Here is a 19,193-nt window from a genome sequence, read left to right as displayed (position 1 = left end):
TGCCATGCTCTCTCTTTTCAATAATCCCTTTTTCTGTTGCATTTCATATGCAACTTTTAACTCCAAAACCACCGGTACACTTGCATGTTTATGTTTACTGTTCCTTTTTTTCCCTCATATACTATTTCTAGAGATTCTGCCTGTTATTTCTGGCTTTTTACTTTTCATCAGTCTAAAAAGAGGTAAGAAAAAAAGAAGCAAACACATTTGATAATTGTCTGCAGTTAATTTGCTGATCAGTTACAGAGATACATTCCCAAGACAATTCATTTCAGTTCAGTTGCTCAGTCGTGTCCGACTCTTTGCGACCCCATGAATCGCAGCACGCCAGGCCTCCCTGTCCATCATCAACTCCTGGAGTTCACTCAGACTCACGTCCATTGAGTCAGTGATGCCATCCAGCCATCTCACCCTCTGTCGTCCCCTTCTCCTCCTGCCCCCAATCCCTCCCAGCATCAGAGTCTTTTCCAATGAGTCAACTCTTAGAAAAGGGCAATTTAACTGGTTCATATTTGGACTACTCACAGTAAAGGAAAAAAACAAAAACAAAAAAGATCTTTGAAAGACTTTTTGTTTCTTTGTGTTTGTTCAGTTCAGTTCAGTCTCCAAATTATGTCCAATTCTTTGTGCCTCCATAGACTGCAGCACGCCAGGCTTCTCTGTCCATCACCAACTCCCGAACCTTTTTCAAACTCATGTCCATTGAGTCAGTGATGCCATCCAGCCATCTCATGTGGTATTGTCCCCTTTTCCTCCTGCCTTCAATCTTTCCCAGCATCACAGTCCTTTCTAATGAGTCACTCCTTTGCATCAGGTGGCCAAAGGTTTGAAGCTTTAGCTTCAACATAAGTCCTTCCAATGAATATTCAAGACTGATTACCTTTAGGATTGACTGGTTTGATCTCCTTGCAGTCCAAGGGACTCTCAAGAGTCTACTCCAACACCACAGTTCAAAAGCATCAATTTCTTTGGTACTCAGCTTTCTTTATAGTCCAACTCTCACATCCATACATGACTACTGGAAAAGCCATAGTTTTGACAATACGAACCTTTGTTGGCAAAGTAATGTCTCTGATTTTTAATAAAAATTTATTAGAGTATAGTTGATTTACAGTATTGTGTTAGTTTCAGGGGTACAGCAAAGTGAATCAATTATACATATACATATCCACTATTTTTTAGATTCCTTTCCCATATAGGCCTTTACAGGGCACTGAGTAAAGTTCCCTGTTCTATACAGTAGGTCCTTATTAGTTATCTATTTTATATATAGTAGTGTGCAATGGCACCCCACTCCAGTACTCTTGCCTGGAAAATCCCATGGACGAAGGAGCCTGGTGGGCTGCAGTCCATGGGGTCGCTAGGAGTCGTAAACGGCTGAGTGACTTCACTTTCACTTTTCACTTTCCTGCATTGGAGAAGGAAATAGCATCCCACTCCAGTGTTCTTGCCTGGAGAATCCCAGGGACGGGGGAGCCTGGTGGGCTGCCATCTATGGGGTCGCACAGGGTCGGACACGACTGAAGCGACGTATTAGCAGCAGCAGCAGCAGCAGTGTGTATATGTAGATCTCAATCTCCCAAATTATCCTTACCCCTTGCCTCTTACTCTCTGGTATCCATATATTTGTGTTCTACACTTGTGACTGCATTTCTTTTTTGTAGATAAGCTCACTGGCACCAATGTTTTTAGGTTCCACATATAAGCAGTATCATGTGGTAATTCTTTATCTCCCTTACTTCACTCAGTATGAGAATCTTTAGGTCCATTCATATTGCTGCAAAGGGCATTATTTTCTACTTTTTATGGCCAAGTAATATTATATATATATATATATATATATATATACACACACACACATACATACACCACATCTTCATTGATTCCTCTGTTCACAGATATTTAGGTGATTTCATGTCCTGGCTGTTGTAAATAGTGCTTCAGTGAACACTGTGGTGCACGTCTCGTTTCAAATTATGGCTCCCTCCAGGTATGTGCCCAGGAGTGGGCCTGCTGGCTCATGGGACAGCTCTACTTTCAATTTTTAAAGGAGTTTCTGTACTGTTCTTTATAGTGACCGCACCAGTTTACAGTCCCAGCAGTAGTGTAGGAAGATTTCCTTTTCTCCTCAGCATCTCCAGCACTTATTGTTTGTAGATTTTTTGATGATGACCGTTTTGACCGGGTGTGAGGTGCTACCACATTGTAGCTTTGATTTGCATTTCTCCAATGATTAGTGAGGTTGAGCATCTTTTCAGGTGCTTTTTAGCCATCTGTAAGACTTATCTGAAGAAATGTCTATTTAGATCTTCTGCCCTTTTTTTGATTGAGTTGATTTTTTGAACTTGAGCTGTTTATACATGTTGGAGATTAATCCCTTTTCTGTTTCTTTCTTTGTAAATATTTTCTCTCATTCTCAGGATTTTCTTTATTTTTCCATGATTCCTTTTGCTCCACAAAAGCTTTTAAGTGTGAATAGTTCCCCATTTGTTTATTTTTACTTTAACATCTTTGCCTTGGTGGATTAAATATTGCTATGATTTATGTTAGAAAGTGTTTTGCCTATGTTCTCATCTAGAATTTTTATGGTGTCATATCTTATATTTGAGTCTTCAAGTCATTTTGAGTTTATTTTTGTGTTTGTTGTGAAGGAGTGTTCTAACTTCATTGATTTACATGGGGCTGTTCAGCTTTCCCCAATACCACTTGCTGAAAAGACTGTCATTTCTGATTTGTATATTCTTGCCTCAAGGGAAGATTAACTGACCATAGATGTGTGGGTTTATTACTCTAGGTGGTCTATCATGTCCATTGATGTATACGTCTATCTTTATGCCAGTGCCACACTGTTTTGATTACTTTAGTTTGTAGTAGTGTCTGTTATTGGAGAAGGCGATGGCACCCCACTCCAGTACTCTTGCCTGGAAAATCCCATGGGCTGAGGAGCCTGGTAGGCTGCAGTCCATGGGGTCGTGAAGAGTCAGACACAACTGAGCGACTTCCCTTTCACTATTCACTTTCATGCGTTGGAGAAGGAAATGGCAACCCACTCCAGTGTTCTTGCCTGGAGAATCCCAGGGACGGGGGAGCCTGGTGGGCTGCCATCTATGGGGTTGCACAGAGTCGGACATGACTGAAGTGACTTAGCAGCAGCAGTAGCAGCAGTCTCAAGCCTTCTTTTTCCTCAGGATTGCTTTGGCAATTCTGGGTCTTTTGTCATTCGATATAAATTTTAGGATTATTTGGTCTAGTTCTATGAGAAAATGGGTAATTTGATAAGGATTACATTAAATTTGTAGATTGTTTTGGGTAATGTGACCATTTTAGCTATACTGTCTTCTGATTCAAGAGCATGATATATCTTTTCATATTAATTTCTCTTTCTGATATTTCATGTTAGTGCATAGAAGTACAACAGATTTCTGTATATTAGCATTGTATCCTACAACTTTGCTGAGTTCATTGATGAGCTCTAGTAAGTTTTTGGTGGTACCTTTAGGATTTTATGTGTATAGTATAACAGCATCTGCAAACAGTAAAAATTTTACTTCTTCCTTTCCAACTTGGATTGCCTTTACTTCTTTTTCTTCTCTGATTGCTATGATTAGGCTTCCAATACCATGTTGATAAAAAGAATGGTGAGATTGATACCAAAACCAGACAAAGATACCACCAAAAAAAGAAGTTATACTCCAACATCACTGATGGATGTAGATGTAAAAATCCTCAACAAACTATTAACAAAATTCAATAATATATAAAAGGATTATATACTACAATCAGCTGGATTTATCCCAAATATGCAAGTAATGTTCAACATCTACAAATAAATCAATGAGATACACCACATTAGCAAATGTATCATCTCAATAGATGCAGAAAAAGCTTTCAATATAATTCAACTACCATTTATGATAAAAAGAAAATCTCCATAAAGTGGGAATGGAGGGAACTTATTTCAACATAATGGTGGTCATATACATGACAAACCCACAGCTAGTATTATTCTCAACAGTGAAAAGCTAAAAGCCTTTCCCCTAATATGAGAAAAAATGCCATATTACTTCATTCCCATAGGCTTACACTACAGCTTCAAATCAGGAAGTGTGATTCCTCTAGCTTTGTTTTCTTTCTCAAGACTGATTTAGCTATTCTGGTTCTCTTGAGATTACATATAAATTTCAGGATTGTTTTGTCATATTTTTGTTAAAAATGCTATTGGAATCTTGATAAGGATTGCATTGATTCTATAAATGGCTTTCAGTTCAATTCAGTTACTCAGTCATGTCCGACTCTTTGCAATCCCATGGACCGAAGCATGCCAGGCCTCCCTGTCCATCACCAACTCCCAGAGTTTACTCGAACTCATGTCCATTGAGTCAGTGATGCCATCCAACCTTCTCATCCTCTGTCGTCCCCTTCTCCCGCCTTTAATCTTTCCCAGCATCTGGGTCTTTTCAAATGAATCAGATCTTCACATTAGGTGGCCTAAGTTTTGGAGTTGCAGCTTCAGCATCAGTCCTTCCGATGAATATTCAGGACTAATTTCCTTTAGGATGAACTGGTTGGGTCTCCTTGCAGTCCAAGGGTGCCGGGGTCCAGCCCCAGCTGATCCAGGGTATTCGAAGGAGAGACGGCATAGGCGAGGGTCAGGAAACAACTGCTTAATTACACGTTAATTAAGGATACAAAGAGTAATAGAATGAGGATAGCTCAGTAGGAAAATTCAGTGGAGAAAAGAGGCTGAGTAGCTTGGTTTACGCGGGAGACCAATAAAACTTCAAGACAAGAAGTTTGCACCACTTATGTAGGCCGCAGGCGTCCTTCCATTCTCCCGAAGGAGAGGAGACACTGAGGCCTCCCCGGTCGGATCTTAGAAGCCCAGGCATAATTAGCAAGCATGGTGGGTTCCGCGCTCCAGATGGAGACTCAGCTGGAATTTGGGAGAGAGAGTGACATGGGGAGACCAAGTTTCAGTGAACAAGGCCCGCACTTTATTTTCCAAAGTAGTTTTTATACCTTAAGGTATGCATAGAGGATAATGGGGGAAGGGGTGGAGTCATGCAAGGACAGCAGTTCCTGGTTCTGATCTAAGCCAGGCTTTCAAACTTACCATATGCAAAACTTCAGGTGATTGACATCATCTTCTGGCCCGGAGGCCTGTTAACATTTTAAGAAACTTCTTTTTCTCTAAAGGTGATTATTCCAAAGTCAGGCACCAGCCTTCCAAAAAGCATTGGACAAAGCTGCATTTTACATTTCTATACACCCATTATATCAATCAATACACTGCCAAGGACACAGTAGGTAAGGAGTATGGAGACTTAGCAGCAAACATTGGCCCAACAAGTGAAAAACCCTTCACCAATACAATTTCTAATCAATCTTTTAACTACTCAAAGGAATCTGTGTTTAGGCAGTTTAGAACATCTCCTGCCTCTCACAGTTGGGAGGCTCTGAACAATCACATGTGGCCGGAAAAACCCATTCAGGCAGGCTAGAGGATTTCCAAAGGAGTTTGTAGGTTGAAACACTGTCACATCCAAGAATTATTAACTGGAGCTGTAAGCTAACTCTTTTTCAGAGAGAGGTAGTGGGAGACAGCCCCCCGTAAAGTCAGAGGTGTAGGTGAAAGCACAAAGCAGAAAGTAGGCAGACTCTGGTTTTGAGGGTAGATGCTCGAGAATTTCCAGGGGGACTCCTGAGGCTCGATCCCGCCTTTGCGTATGCCGAGCCTCCTTCCTCATGACCTTTGTCATGGGCGGAGTGCCTCACGCTGGCTCCCGGCAGTGATAGAATTCCAGTTGAGCTATTACAGATCCTCACTCAATATGCAATATGCCGGCTCCCGGCACAAGGGACTCTCAAGAGTCTTCTCCAACACCACAGTTCAAAAGCATCAGTTCTTCGGTGCTCAGCTTTCTTTATAGTCCAACTCTCACATCCATACATGACCACTGGAAAAACCATAGCTTTGTCTAGACAGACCTTTGTTGGCAAAGTAATGTCTCTGCTTTTAACTAGTATGGATATTTTAACAATCTTAATTATTCCAATCTATGAACATAGCCTAACTTTTCATCTGTGATTGTCTTTTATATAAACATTTTCATGAAACACAAATTTATACTTTACTTGACAATTTCCAAAGTTTATGTTGTCCTGACATAAAAATGTTTTTCTTTAATTACATGTGTTCTGTGTACTCAGTTGTTCAGTTGTGTCTGACTCTCTGTGGTCCATGGACTGTAGTCTACCAGGCTCCTCTGTCCATGGAATTTTCCAGGCAAGAATACTGGATCGGGTTGCCATTTCCTACTCCAGGGGATCTTCCTGACCCAGGGATGAATTACATACAGTTGCTTTAGTAGTTGATAGCTTTTTGTACAATTGGATTTTTAGTACCCTCATGTATATTAGTAACCAAATCCTACTTTACACAAAGTTGAAACATTTCTTAAGAAGGACTACTATGGCAGAGACAGTGGAATTGTTAACTATTTCCTGTGCTCTCCTATACTTTCCATTCTCCATAAATCTAATTTTGGCCAATGGACTATGATCAGAAGTGAAATGAGTAATTTCTGGTCCCTGTTACTTAAGACCAGATACAATTCCTTCATGAACTTTTTTCCCCTATACAGGGACTTGTAAGTCATCTGCTGATATAGTATCATCACAAGTCGGTGGAAGCCTGAATCCCAGAGGCAACAATGGGAACTTAATTACTTTGAGTCTTTTGAGTGCTGGACCCAGTAAAGGGGGTTGATACCATTTAATGTTCAGTAGGGGATAATGCTGATCTTTGGCACCATTTCATGATCATTAAGACCAGGCAGGAGCTTGTCAGGAACAGCTCTAAAGATCAGTGGCTCATGGCAATTAAAACAATTGAAAATGACCTGGCATTGAACTACACATGATGCAATGCTGCTCCCAGTATGAACAAACTTTTGTTCTAGTAGTGATTTCCAATCTCATACCAAGCACTGCAACTTATTTTCTTAGTTACCTTACCATGGCTGCCTGTGTACTTCTAACAGGCTATTATTATTATTTGTCCTATTAACTCACACAACATTTCATGCTTGAAACACTTTGCAATCTTAGTCTTTATTTCCTGCCTAAAAAGATGGAAAATACCCTTTTAGAGCTTGGAAAACTGAGTTGGGAAGAGTTAAGAACTGGCAGTTAGGAAAATGATCTGATAAGTCCTACTGTCTGAATGTAGGGCTTTTTTTCCTCTTAAAATAAAATTAACAAAACTTTGTACCTGAAGATCATACTTTGAAATCTAGATGACCTCCTTCCACCCCCCTAAAAAAGTAAGTGGAATGATTTTTTAATGGAATGTACTCCTTCAATTAGATCCCAAGAAAGATTTTTTAAAAATAAATCACAAATGAGTAAAAAGAATAGAAAGAAGTTTAGTATTTTGTTGTTGTTGTTTAATGTTCCCTGAACTCTATTATTGGGCTTCCCTGGTGGCTCTAAGGTGAAGAATCTGCCTGCATGGCAGGATTTACAGGAGGCATGTGTTCAATCCCTAGGAAGGGAAGATTCCCCTGGATGAGAAAATGGCAACTCACTCCAGTATTGTTGCCTGGAGAATTCCACGGGCAGAGGAGTTTGGCCAGCCACCGTCTTTAGGGTCTCACAGAGTTGGACATGACTGAGCAACTGAACATGCATACATGAATTCTTTTATAAGAACTTCTTTACAAATGTTTATCTCCAAATTTTCTCCTTAGGAGAAACATTAGTTATAGGCAGAAAAATATACATTTATACCAAGTTCAGTTGTGGGATTTTTGTTTTTGGTTTTTGAGCTATCTAGAGTCAATCACTTTTTGGTTGTAATAAAATATAAGCAAGTTGACCTTTAAACATTTATGGCATCTTAAAATTAAAACTGGACTCATTGTATCTATCTGGATCTCAAGGGAAAATCAGAAGCAAATCCTGAGATCATTAGAGCTTAGCATTTTGTACATATATGTTCAAAGGATATGTGTCTATGATGTACCAGAAAGCATCATGCTGGTACTTCAGTTTCTTCACATTCCAGTGTACACTTATGTGTACAGTTCAGTGTACAGCACAGTACATAGAATACATCCCAGTGTACATCCTAGTGTACATCCCAGTATATAGTATACATCCCAGTGTACATCATGTACAGTCAAGTGTACAGTGTATAGCCCAAGTGCACATCTGGAACAAATCTAGACATATCTGGAACACATTTGAAATACATCTGGAACACATCTGAGAGTCAGGTGCATATCTGGGATATATCTGGACCGGATCTGGAATACATCTAGACACATCTGTAACACATATGGAACACATCTGGAACACTCGGATGTACATCTGGAATACGTTTGGACACATCTGGGCCACATCTGGTGCACATCCCAGTGTACAGTGCAGTGTGCAGTCCACAGTGCTGTCCAATGTACATCCTGTGTACAATCCAGTGCACATTCCAACATACAGTTCAGTGTATAGTGTAGAATATATCAGTGTATGTCTAGTATACAGGCCAGTGTACAGTCCAGTGTATACTGCACTATACACTCCAGTGTATGTCCAGTGTTTCTGTGCCTGTTTTCTCCATGGTCATAAATTCCTATGACTGGCTTCTAGTCATTCTTACAAGAAATGGCAAGGATCAAATAGTCCACAGGTTCAAAGAAGGAAGGATAAAATAAATAAAATTTAAGTGAAGTGAAAGTTGGACTGCTTGACCTTGAATTCAAGTTAGTGATGTGCCAGAATTGTCTTGGTCTGGACCATATGAGCAACTTTTAAAACATCAGGAATTTTGCCAATTTATTGTTAAGAATTGTACAAAAAAGATCTTCACGACCCACATAATCACGATGGTGTGATCACTGACCTACAGCCAGACATGCTGGAATGTGAAGTCAAGTGGGCCTTAGAAAGCATCACTATGAACAAAGCTAGTGGAGGTGATGGAATTCCAGTGGAGCTATTCCAAATCCTGAAAGATGATGCTGTGAAAGTGCTGCACTCAATATGCCAGCAAATTTGGAAAACTCAGCAGTGGCCACAGGACTGGAAAAGGTCAGTTTTCATTCCAATCCCAAAGAAAGGCAATGCTAAAGAATGCTCAAACTACTGCACAATTGCACTCATCTCACACGCTAGTAAAGTAATGCTCAAAATTCTCCAAGCCAAGCTTCAGCAATATGTGAACCGTGAACTTCCTGATGTTCAAGCTGGTTTTAGAAAAGGCGGAGGAATAAGAGATCAAATTGCCAACACCCGCTGGATCATGGAAAAAGCAAGAGAGTTCCAGAAAGCATCTATTTCTGCTTGATTGACTATGCCAAAGCCTTTGACTGTGTGGATCACAATAAACTGTGGAAAATTCTTCAAGAGACAGGAATACCAGACCACCTGATCTGCCTCTTGAGAAATTTGTATGCAGGTCATGAAGCAACAGTTAGAACTGGACATGGAACAACAGACTGGTTCCAAATAGGAAAAGGAGTAGGTCAAGGCTGTATATTGTCACCCTGTTTATTTAACTTATATGCAGAGTACATCATGAGAAATGCTGGACTGGAAGAAACACAAGCTGGAATCAAGATTGCTGGGAGAAATATAAATAACCTCAGATATGCAGATGACACCACCCTTATGGCAGAAAGTGAAGAGGAACTAAAAAGCCTCTTGATGAAAGTGAAAGTGGACAGTGAAAAAGTTGGCTTAAAGCTCGACATTCAGAAAACGAAGATCATGGCATCTGGTCCCATCACTTCATTGGAAATAGATGGGGAAACAGTGGAAATAATGTCAGACTTTATTTTTCTGGGCTCCAAAATCACTACAGATGGTGACTGCAGCCATGAAATTAAAAGACACTTACTCCTTGGAAGGAAAGTTATGACCAACCTAGATAGCATATTCAAAAGCAGAGACATTACTTTGCCAACAAAGGTTCATCTAGTCAAGGCTATGGTTTTTCCTGTGGTCATGTATGGAGGAGAGAGTTGGACTGTGAAGAAAGCTGAGCACCAAAGAATTGATGCTTTTGAACTGTGGTGTTGGAGAAGACTCTTGAGAGTCTCTTGGACTGCAAGGAGATCCAACCAGTCCATTCTGAAGGAGATCAGCCCTGGGATTTCTTTGGAAGGAATGATGCTGAAGCTGAAACTCCAGTACTTTGACCACCTCATGCAAAGAGTTGACTCATTGGAAAAGACTCTGATGCTGGGAGGGATTGAGGGCAAGAGGAGAAGGGGACGACAGAGGATGAGATGGCTGGGTGGCATCACTGACTCGATGGACGAGAGTCTGGGTGAACTCCGGGAGTTGGTGATGGACAGGAAGGCCTGGCATGCTGTGATTCATGGGGTCGCAAAGAGTTGGACACGACAGAGCAACTGATCTGATCTGACTGTTAAGCCTTTTATAGCTTGAAATTGATGGCAAGAGTTACACCAGGGAAGTCATCTAGCACTACAAATCAAGACTTTTGATTACCAGGGTGCCTGTGTTCTAGTGGACAACTATGGTATAGTAAGCCCAAACTCATGTCCATGCAACTTGTGACGCCACTAAAACTCCTGGATGCCAGTGTCTGGCAGTGCATGTCCTAAGTATCTCCCTGATGTATCCCTTCTGGCTCATCCTGCCATCTCTGCTTTAGTTCCTTTATGGTCTCTGCCCTAGATTTCTGCTGTTGCCTCCCAGCCAACCCTATCACAGGAACAATATTATTGCTAAATCTACCACTAGAGGGACTTCCCTGGAGGTCCAGTAGCTAAAACTCTGTACTCCCACTGCATGGGTTGCAGGTTCAAACCCTATCAGGAACTAAGATCCCACATGCGACATGGCGCCACCCCCCAAAAAATTTACCGTTAGAATAAGATTTAGGTAAGAACCCTACTTGTCTAGAACTGAAGAAAAGAAGATAGTTATCTTCGACTATTGGGTAAATATACTGCATAGTGTTTTCCTATATAAAACAGGCACTTCTGATTGACTATAAAGAAGGTGGTTTTCTTTTTTTCTGTTTTGTTGTATATTTCTGCATATTGAATCTATGCCCGTGTAAATTGTTTTTAAAATAGTTGGCCAGGACTAGGTTACAGCCTGTAACTATATGACAGTTATATGATCAGAATGGCGTTGACCCAATGGCTTCTGATGGTTGCCCTGTTCTAGCCAGCTGATCAAAAGCAATTTGTCAATGAAAGTATCCACCAGAGGGAATGCTCCTGTGGGGAATGATTAGACTCAGTTCTGTCCTCACTCTGCCCTGAGCTTATTCTGAGGAAAGACTTTTCCACGCTGCTTCAGCAACAACTTAGGTCACGCAGCCTGGTGTAGGCATATCTGTGATTACCACTGGTCATCAAGCAGAAATGCAAGGGTATGCCACATTTTCTTCTGAGTCACGCAGCCTCATTAAGAAAGTAAAATGTTTGTGAGTCTCCTGCAGGTTTTCTCCCTCTGGGTTGTGGAAGCTCTCTGGCTGTCAGCACAGCACTCTGGGCCAGGAAAGTCCAGAGAATTACTTCAATGATATGGTAGCCTCGTTCATTTAAAATGGAATTCAATGCCGGCTTCCCTCAAAGGTATTCACTGAAATTCCATTCACAAGCCATTTCTGTAGTCACTTACCAAAGTGCCTTGTGTTTTCCTAAACTTCATCAAGGGGGACTGGGCTTCCCTAGGATGCATGGAGCTTCTGTGGCTCATTCTATATCTTTCTGGAGTAGCAGCAGGAGCAGCGGCCATCATTGGCCCATCTGGCCGCTGTGGCAGGAATGGGGTGGCTAGTGGATTTTTTTTTTTTTTTTAGTGTGAAAACTATTATCTCTTTAGAGAAACTAGCAAACTAAATTTTATTCAGTGTACATAAGATATGTATTTTTCAAAAAATCATTTTAGAGCAGAAATACAAATATAAATGCATAATATAGTAATGTAGAGATTACCTAATAGATACCAGACAGTTGTCAGGTACTTTACAAACATGATCCACCTATAGCAGTGGTTTGGTAAATGTAGTATTTACCCACAGTGAGTGATAGGCAATTGAAACTTGAAGAGTTTCAGTGACTTGCTTGCTAATGACCAGAAAGTTAGTAAAAGACAATTCTAGATTCCAAACCCTAAGCTGTCAGTCTCCAAAGTCCTTTGTTTTTACACTACAAAAATGCTAGTTTTCCAATAAATAGAGACTAATCTCCAGTTAACAAAGCCTGTACTTGACTCAACAATGATCTGCTTTTAGGAAGCCCACAGGACTGAAGACCACTCTACTCATCTCAAATGTGGCTTATTTCTACCTCATAACATAGATCCTGCCCACAACCCAGTCAGAACGCAACCCTCCCACCTCCCTGGATCCCTTCTCCAGAATTCAGAAAACTCATTTCCGAGCGTCGCACCTGCAAATCTGATTTCATCACTGCCAAGGTAGGCTGCACCCTAACCTGAATAGGTTTGCTACCTTCTGTCCCAGACTCTTATCATTACTTCCATGGGTAAAAGTGTCCAAATTTTATTTTATTTTTTTTTAAAGTGTCCAAATTTTAAACAATAGACTTAAATAAAAAAATTTAAACTAAATATATAATGTACTGAAGACATTAAGATCCAATTCTGATGTCACTGCCGTCCTTCTCTCCTCATTCTCCTCCTCCATCTCTTCAGCTCATCATTTCTCACTTTTAATGCATGATGCAATAACAGGAAATGTTATTTTATATACTCAGAGAGATTAGTTTAAGTCAGTTTGTCTGGGTGACTGAGATTTCTTCTAAAATGATTACTCCTTGTATCCCTGTTGGAAGTTTTAAACAATGTGGCACACTCTGGGGAATGGCCCTGCTGCTAATAGGAAGGTCTGTTATGCTGCTAGTAGGAGGGTCTGTCCACTTTCACCATTGGCTCAGGTGACAGTGGAGAACAAAACCCATGGTTAAGCTTATTGGTAAATGTCATGCTTGTCTTAATCAGCCTGGGACAGCCAAAACAATATACTGAGCACAGAACCTTCTCACAGTTCTGGAGGCTGAGAAGTCCCAGGTCAGAGGCTAGGCAATTCTGTTCCCAGATGAAGCTCTCTTCCAGATTGCAGTCAGCCACTTTCTTACTGTGACCTCACAGGGTGGAGAGAGAGGAAACAAGTCTTCTCAGGTCTCTTTCTTTAGGGGACTGATCCCTCAGGGCATACAAGCCCCACCCTTGTGACCTTCTGTAAACCTCATCACCTACCAAAGGCCCAGCTCCATCTACCAAAAGGAGGGAAACAATCTTTCCTCTACCCTTCTGAGTTCTTGGATGAGGCCCTTGTAAGAAAAGACCGGTTAACAAGAGAGAACCAGACGTTTATTAACATGTTTGCCCCATGTAAACTCGGGACAGAAATGAGTTACTCCCCAAGGTGTCCTAGAATTCAGAATTAAATATCATCAATAACAGGGAAAGGGGAGAGAGGAGAGTGTAAATGGTTTTAGGAAAGATGGCTAGGCCCTTGCAAGAATGGCTGGGAGGTATTATAATTAGTGGCAAAATCTGTCAGGGTGTGGTGCTGACCTTCAGCCTTCTGGTTGATGGCCAGGGAGAGGATTTCTTATAATTTAATTCCTTTCAGAAGATCTGTCTTTAGGCAGTTAAGGGGAGTTCAAGAAAAGCCTCTCCTTGCACTTGCTGTTTTTCAAGTGCCTATAACTGGAAATCATCAATATGCAAACAAGACATATATTGGGTATAATGTTCTGCTGCCCTTGAGCTCCAGATCTAAATATCATCACATTGGGGGTTAGCTTCAAAACATGAATTTTGGAAAGAATCAAACGTTCAGTCCATGAAAATTCTTATTTTCTATTTGAGACGATAAATAACACATTGAAACATAAATCTACAAACAGTGATTCTATTAAGTCCCTCAAGTGATTTCGGAGTCAGGAACTACTACACAAATCCTGAAGAGGCAATATTACTTTCAATTCTCCTGACACTTAAATGTTTACATTTTTAAGGTGAATTCAAGTAAAATGAAAAAATTTCAATGTATTTTTAGTTTGGGGTCATTGGGGTTGTGATCCACATTTTTCAGTTGTAGCTTACATACTTCCTGTGATAATGCATACCATCATGTCTGTGCTCATGTAAATAATAAGAAAAACATTGAGTCTGGTGTGAATGGCAGATATGCAGCTGCATTCTGGACTTGCACTTCCCTTTCCAGCTTCTAGGCTGGTGTAAAAAGTAAGCGCCACAGCATTTTAAAAGCTGTGATACATAACCCAGAGTTTTACACATGTGAGTCCTATAAAATATCAATGCACTATTACTATTGTATCAATAGTATTAGAGTACCATGTCAGAGTGATTTTTTCTTTATGGGTATCTAATAAGAGGTGGTTTTGAAAAGAGTGTTCAAAATCATTTTTGGTCTAGCTCACTTTTTAGACAATGGTAAATGACATGTGTAGAAGCACATGGCATAAAACCCACTATTGAGCCTGAATTATTGAATGGAACATACCATACTACACTTGATATTAGTGAGGATGAGGGTTGGACATTGCTCACCTGGAATTTTGTTGACTATTATAAGAAGAAAGCTACATGTGCCATCATTATCATCTAGCAAGTCATACAAAACAGATAATTCAGGCCATTTGACACCATCAAAAATCACCCCAGCTAAAGAAAAATGGTAAATTCCAAAGAACATACTTACTTTTCCCTCAAACCTTCTAGTTTGTGTCTTATGTCAAATTATTCCAGCATTATTGCATTCAAATTTCTTTTATAATTCATATTAAGCTATTAAGCTAATGGTCTCTAAATACAGATTTAGATTTGATTTCCCACAATGTACTAAAATAGTATTTTCTATATTAGATATGTTCTTTAATTTGAAGTGCTATATGCTCAGAGAGAGAACCAAATGACGTTTAAAATTATATCATAGACTAGCCAGTAAATTACTGAGATAAGTAGAACTCATCTTCTGAGTGAATTTGGAGCTGTTTGTTTGTTCCTTTAGCAATACCTGATAATACACAAACAGTTTTTTAGTAGATTGTCAATGTTATTTTTATGAAGAAATTTACTACTCTGCAATCCGTTGAGCACTTCCTAACTTAATTATCATATTCTACATCTCCTGTGGTTTACAATTAAAATTGTGATGAGCCAGACATTGGAGAAGGACATGGCAACCACTCCAGTATTCTTGACTATAAAATCCCAAGGACAGAGAATCCTGGTGGGCTACAGTCATGGGGTCACAAAAAGTCAGACATGACTGAAGTGACTGAGCATGCATGCACAAGCCAGATGTAGAAACTACCCCTTGTGTGACAAAACAGGTTATTTGTATTTTACCAAAATTATATGAGATATTCATTTATGAAACGTCTATTAAAATTTTATTTTACCTGTCTATAAGTACCTATAAGTGGTATGTTTTGTCTGAATACTTTTTCAGCCCAATTTTCTCTCAGTGTCCACCACCAAAATAAAGATAGTTCAATTTACCATTTGTGCCCATGCCAGATCCAGTTAGTAAAAAATAATGACCCTGACATTTTATATTTTCCAAGGATGATCAAATAAGAAATGGTCTCCAGACCAGAACAAACATTTATTTTGATTAAGAAATGCTTAATCTTCCTTATATTGTCAATAGTCACCAATATTACTCCTTAAACTTCTAAAACTACCTTAGGCAATGTATTAACTTATAATATTTTATCCCTTTTTTTTAAACCAAACTTTAATTTGTTTTGTATAAAGACCAATAGTAATATTGAGAGACCACATTTCCAGTATTATTGCTATTCTGTAGGATGTTTGTAAATAGAAAACATTGTAAAAATCAAGGATTTATTTTTACAATATAACTTTGAAGATACATTTATCCTTAAATATTCCTGGTAATTTTACACTGGCTTTAACAGAAATAAGAAATTCTTTACTGAATATGGATCCAAAAGCCTGTGTTACTTTATGCTTATCCTTTGGTTTGTTCTTTCCAACATCCTGGGTGACTGAGGTAGGAATGAAGAATGTAGAATAATTAATGACTTTGTAAATGACTTCAAAGATACATTCAATTGAGAATCAACTGTAAGAACTATTTTTTCTTTTTAGTCATTTCACTATATTTTCAACAAAAAGTTATTGAATTTCAGGTATTGGATTTGACAGACTGACTAAGAAAATGATAGTAATGATAACTAAGAAATTTGAGATGGACAGACCATTTGCAACTATGCTGATAGCACTTAAAGTTCCATTTAAGAAGAGTTTTTGACAAGTTTTAGACTTGAAGAAGTGTTAGACATATTTACATATCTTTATGCTTGACATATGAATGAGATTTGCTTATTTGGCTTATCTGACAACCTATAAAATTACCACTTTGAGAGTAAGCATCATAAACGTAAAATAGAATTAATACCACATGGCTTAGAGTATTGATATGATTGAAAACAAGTATATACATAATACATACTTTGTCAACTACACAGAGTGACACAAATTAAATACATTGCTGTTAAGACACTTAACTGGAAATATCCAGAGACCATTCATGGACACAGAACTTAAAGACCTACAGGTCTATAGATTTATTAATTTCAGTTGTAAACAGAAGAATTTTTATAGAAATAATAGGATTTATTGACCTATCCTAGCTAAAAAGTGGGGGGGGAAAGGGCAGAAGCAAATGGCAGAATCTTAGAGTATATGAACAACAATTACATGGTAGTAGAAAGAGAAATCAGATGGCAAATGAGGAGCATCTAAGATGTAAAAGAAAACCATAACAGTGCAGTAGTAGAAACCAGAGACATCAAACCTAACTGAGGACAGGTTCATGATGGAAAACCACACACCTTCTTGACAGGTCTGAAGGTGCTTCTTTATGTTCAACAGGTGGTTTTTCAGCAGAATAATCATGAAGAAAGATTAAGAACTTAAGATGGAATAAGGTGTGTTGTTTTTTAAAACTGGCTCTTCTTTATCTACAAATTCAATCAACTTGTTTCTATCTGAACAATTACCTCTAATCTACTGTCTTCCTCTCAGTTGCCATGAACACTTGAGAGCAGCAATACTTTTATGGATGTTTCCCAGTTTCTGAGGCCTCAGAATCACATCCCTAGAAAAAGAGAAAGAGGCAATATGGACCTTGAAGGTAAGAAAACTTTACTTCTAGGTCTGTATTAGTCTACTCTGCTTGCCATGAAAAATACTACAGGTTGGGTATCTTAACAGAAGTGTATTTTCTAACAGTTCTGCAGGGTAGAGTCCAAGATCAAGGTGCCATCTGTGTTGGTTCCTGGTAAGACCCATCTTCCTCCCTTGTAGACAGCCACCTTCCTCTCATTTCCTCAGAAATAGAAAGATCTCTGGTATCTCCTTCTCTACTTATAAGGACACCAATCATATTTGATTAGGGCCCCACACTTAAAGCCTTTTTTAAACCCTAATTACCTGTCTTAAGGACACATGGGCATGTAGGGGTTCAACAAATGAATTTTACAGGGGATGCAATTCAGTCAAGAATAAGACTTGAGTATATCAAGGGTATAGGTGACCATTGATTAATGAAACTTGGTCTCATCCAACATTAGGAATGTTGGTTATAAAATATTGAATTAGCAATACTTTCTCTTTGAAGGAAGCAATTTAAACAAGATAAATACTTTTTCTCTCACTTGCATTTCTCCCATGTTTTATGTCTGTGACTTTCCAACCTGTCCTCCATGTAAATATGATTACCTTCACAATCTTTTAAGTCAGACCTTTTCATTCCACTCTTCAAAAATTTTCAGTGACTCCTCACTGCTTAAAGCATAAAATTTAATATTATAGTTATTCATTTAGTAGACAATAACCTGGCCCCAACATGTATTTTGTGTCATCAGTCACTCTATACTTCAGCCACAGAGGACTGCTCCTTGATACTTGGACTTTTTGGTGACATTACACCTATACAAACACTGTTTCTTCAGCCTGGAATGTCTTCTCCCTCAAAGCCCACTTTCAAATTCCAGGGCTTCAGTGAAGCCTTCCTTGATCTCAGGAGAAGAAATCACTGCCCAAATTCTTTAAGCATAAGTTAATTGCTTACAAAAAGAAACTGAAAATGGCTTAAAGACTTAACCCAGTTCTCCTGCTATACAGGTGGATTCTTTACTGTCTCAGCCACCAGGAAAGCCACAACGTAAGACATGATACTATGAAATTCCTAGAAAAGATCACAGGCAAAACATTCTCTGACATAAATTGTACCAATGTTTTCTTATGTAATATTGACAAAGCAATGGAAATCAAAACAAAAATAAACAAATAGAACCTACTGAAACTCAAGCTTTTGTACAACCAAGGAAACCACACACACACCAAAAAAAAAAAAGTAAAAGAAAAGACAGCTTGTGGAATGGGAAAGTATTGGCAAATGATGTGACTGAAAAGGGCTTAATCTCCAAAAGATACAAACAGCTCAAACAAATCGGCAACACCAAAAACAAACACTCCAATTGAAAAACAGGCAGAAGACTTTTATAGACATTTCTGCAAATAAGACATTCAGATGGCCAACAGGCACATGGAAAAATGCATGACATCACTAATGAAGGAAATGCAATTCAAAACTACAATGAGGTACCACATCTCACCAGTCAGAATGGCCATCATTAGCAAATCTACAAACAAATGCTGGAGAGGATGTGGAGAAAGGGAACTCTTCTATACTGGTGCTGGGAATGTAACTTGGTGGAGCCACTATGGAGAATAGTATGGCAATTCCCCAGAAAACTAAAAGTAGAATTACCATATGATCCAGCAATTACTATATGATCACTCCTGGGCATATACCTGAACAAAATTATATTTCAAAAAGATTCATATGCCAGTAGCATTATTCAAAATAGCCAAAACATGGACACAACCTAATGTCCATTGACAAATAAATGGATAAAGAAGATGTGTTCATACCAAACACAAAGTCACAGATGTACAAAATAAACCTATGGTTATCAAGGTGGGGATGGAGGCAGGGATACATTGGGAGATTTGGATTGATGTATACACACTACTACATATAAAATAGATAATTAATAAGGACCTACTGTACAGTACAGGGAACCCTACCCAATCCTCAGTAATGATACAAATGGGAA

General features: G+C 39.1%; 1 long non-coding RNA gene across 1 annotated transcript in view; it reads right to left on the bottom strand.

Annotated features, from left to right (window-relative positions):
* LOC123334662 overlaps positions 1-19,193 on the bottom strand; it is a 137,816-nt gene that overhangs the window by 66,474 nt on the left and 52,149 nt on the right. The window contains exon 2 of the long non-coding RNA XR_006552666.2: positions 17,070-17,167. This is a non-coding gene — a long non-coding RNA (uncharacterized LOC123334662). The remainder of the gene's footprint in view (positions 1-17,069; positions 17,168-19,193) is intronic.

The sequence above is a fragment of the Bubalus bubalis genome, chromosome 8 (assembly GCF_019923935.1).
Source record: "Bubalus bubalis isolate 160015118507 breed Murrah chromosome 8, NDDB_SH_1, whole genome shotgun sequence".
Classification (NCBI taxonomy): Eukaryota; Metazoa; Chordata; class Mammalia; order Artiodactyla; family Bovidae; genus Bubalus; species Bubalus bubalis.
The sequence above is the reverse complement of the archived record's forward strand: the minus strand, read 5'-3'. Positions and strand labels throughout refer to the sequence as shown.